We start from the raw sequence: 3,390 nt of genomic DNA on the forward strand, positions 1-3,390 counted from the left end.
TCACTATCCAGAAAGCATGCCCTAGAAGTGAAAATGGCGTTTCACCCATCCATCCCCACGCTGGCATGTATTTCTCAACCTAAGATGACGCCGCTAACTGGGTCCCAGAACAAAGCTTTCGGATGGACGAGGAGCCTAGGTTGATGTGGTTCCATATTAAGACCCACGGGTTCCGCTGCCGAGAGCAGAGGAGAAGCGTGTCAGGTCTGCATAGCACAGCAGCACCATTTAGCTGTAGGCTGCAAATACACTGCCGAAGTCGGTCAGAGAGTTCCTTCAAAGTAACAATCTAATGAAATAAAACGCAGTGTCATTTCTTGTGACCTGTTATCTGGGTGTGCTTAAGCTGCCAAGCTTACAGAGAAGTACTTATGGTTCTGCCAAATTTATCTACCTGAGGATTTTAATGCCTAGGAAGTCAACCACTGCAGAGACTTTATAATTAATGTCCAAAGCTGGCATTAACATAGTTCTTGACAATACCCAATTGGCCAATTACTTTTCTTTCTGCTATTTACGAAACCCAATGTTAGTCATCAATCATTTTTTGAGAAGTAGTTAAGCCTAAAGTGCCAGAAATAAATATATTTACAAGTTTACCAAAAATATTAACTTTAGAACGTGACTGAAATTTAGCTATTCAAAAACACAATTAAGAACAAAAAGCAAAATGGTCTCTGAGTGGTCAAAACAGAAGGCAAAAAGCCCTGTCTACACTGAAGCTTATCTTGGAGAGGTTCCATCAATTTTTCATTCAGCCTCTAGTCTTATCTTACAAGTTTCACACCTGTTTCCAAGTTCATCTCAGTTTAAAGACAGGAAACTGATGTTATTCTAAATAACTTAAACTAGCTTAAGTTACGTCACAGGGAGAATTTTAAAGTTATGGGGCTCTTCCCAGAGCTCAGGGCAGGAAGGGGGCTTCAGGAAGGACTAGAAGCAGGGCTGGGGAAACTAACCAGACCCTGTCCCTTTCTGCTCTCTGTACCCTGCATCCTCTGCCTTCCGGCCACATGGCTGGTTGATGTCCACAGCACAGCTCCTGAGCTTCCCATTTACAAGTCTGACCACAGTGAGAGAGCTTCTCTCCTCCGGGAAAGTGTCAGGAAACGAACATGAGATGATTCATGGGAGAACACATTGCCACCCTGGTCCAAGCGCGTGTAGCAGAAGTGAGAGAGGATGTCAAGTTATGAAAAGTTCATGCACGTTATAAAGACATTGGACATAAAATCACCACCCAGGAAGATCCTCCAAAGAATATCCGCGGCAAAAGAACAGTAACTGAAACTTCATACAGGGGACTAGAGAAGAGTAATACCAAGAGAGGAGTGCTTCTTAACGGAGATCGGCCTTCATTAAGCTTATGTACAAATATTCCAGAACACCTTAGTCGGCCATGCGGGCATCACTGTTTCATTGCACTAGGAGACACATTTGTAGTAATGGCCTGTCACTCAAGGGAATTTAGATTGCGTTCAATGCACTCTCTTTAGAAAGTACAGATGGTAATACTTCTGGAAAGGGCCCCTCTGCACTGCTGGTGGGAGTTTAAGTCGGTTTGTTCCCTCTGGATGCAATTTATTATTATGCACAAAGAACTTTACAAATATTCAGCAAATTTCTCTACAGAGTCTAGTCTATTAGAAAAGTCCAAAACACATAAAAATGCATTTTACAAATACTCCTAACAGCATTATATCTAAAAATAAAATTGGGTGAAGAACTAGTGCCTAATAACAGGGCGATGGTTAAATAACCCATGTCTTCTCTATGCAGTGATCTGAAAAATAAGTAATTTTAAGTAACAAAAGAGGCTCGTGTTATTAATAGGGGAAAGAGGTGTACCGGGAAGTGTATTCTGTGTGTGTACATGCCGATGCTTGTTTTTTCTCTGAGCGTTTGCTTTCTCTATTGAACACCCACAGGAGGCGCATCTGCATGGGCCAAGCGCCAGCGGGGCACAGGGGACAGGTGCTCGGGCAGGAGAGGGGCAGGAGCGGCCTGTCACTCCTTCCCGTTAGCTTTTCGCCCCTTCCAGGTCTGTAGATCTTGCCCCAGAGCCCGCTGTCCAGCATGAAGCAGTCATCAGCTACGAGCAGCTCAACAGGGAAGGGGCTCAAGTCGGCCACCTTAGTCAGGCTCATCTGCCCAGTAGCATCTGAGACCTCCTACAGAGCCGCAGCCTGGGCATTCGTCCGGGACGCCGTGAGGTCTTCCTCAGGGGTGCCCTCTTTTGGGGGCGGTCTGGGGCCCAGGACCTCCCCATCAGTGATGATCTCCACGTGGGCCTTGCCCTGCCTCTCGCTGTCCTGAATGGCCAGTGTCAAATCCCACATCTGGTTGTGCCCCAGGATGTTGGCCCTGCCACTGTACCAGGTGAGGACAGTCTAGCCCAGGTCCGGATGCAGCAGTCCCACTGCTGAGCTGAGCAGGGCACGGATGTCCTTCCCCATCCCTGGTAGAGTTTCCTAGTGGCAGCTGTGGCAGCCCCGGGGGAGGTCCTGTGAAAGTGGACCCCACACCGCCTTCCTGGTACTTGAGGCCCCGTGGGAAGTAGCTGGTGAAGAGGCAGACTTGTTGCCCTGCATGGGCTGTGCCCCAGCAGAGTGGTGAGATGCACGGCCAGCACCGTGCAGGGCCCCTGCTCATCTCGTGATGACCGCTGGCCTATCGACAGGTGCAGGTGAGAGAGCTCTTCGGAGCCATTGTGCAGGGCCAGGTAGGAGTCTCCCCAGAAGACGACTTCCTGGTTCTCAGGGGCGACAGGCACGGGCTTCAGCTTCTCCACCCGCCAGATGTGCAGGCTGGGATTCTGCAGGGAGGCCGGGAATGGGAACTTCTCTGAGGAATGGCTGTGTAAGTGGCGCTTCTGGATCTTCGCAGTCATGACTTCATGAGCCAGGACTGAGCACAGAGCGAGAATCTTATTTCCAACCAAGGCTTATGTATACTCCAGGGCGTGCAAGCCCCCCTGAGGACATATGTAACCACCCAGGAAGCTTTTAAAAAGACGACTCTGAGACTTAGATGGGTATTCCTTTATTTGATGCCTCTCTGCAGCCAACCCATGCCCACTGCCGCTGGTTCCCACGCACCCAGCTGACAGGTTGGAGAAGAGCTGCTCCATAGAATTCCCCAGGCTGTGAGCCTAAAGAAGCAGCAGGTCTCATCCTTCTCCCAGAGCACGCGGTGGGTTCGAACCAGCAACCTTTCTGTCAGGAGTTCAGTGCTTAACTCACTTTGCCCCTAGAGGTTCCATCAGCATCAGCTAAACCACTCCATATAAGCAGCCATCCCTCCCGCAACCCTCCAGCCAAAAGGGTTTAAATTCATGTTCATTCAAGATGCTAATCCTATCACTGAAAAAGGAGTCTGCTAGTGAATGAT

General features: G+C 48.9%; 1 pseudogene; it reads right to left on the reverse strand.

Annotated features, from left to right (window-relative positions):
• Positions 1-1,911: 1,911 nt before the first annotated feature.
• Positions 1,912-3,130, reverse strand: LOC101664670 (annotated as a pseudogene).
• Between the last annotated feature and the right edge of the window lie 260 nt (positions 3,131-3,390).

Source organism: Echinops telfairi, unplaced genomic scaffold (assembly GCF_000313985.2).
Source record: "Echinops telfairi isolate 266 unplaced genomic scaffold, ASM31398v2 ScPeMD7_8;HRSCAF=38, whole genome shotgun sequence".
Lineage (NCBI taxonomy): Eukaryota > Metazoa > Chordata > Mammalia > Afrosoricida > Tenrecidae > Echinops > Echinops telfairi.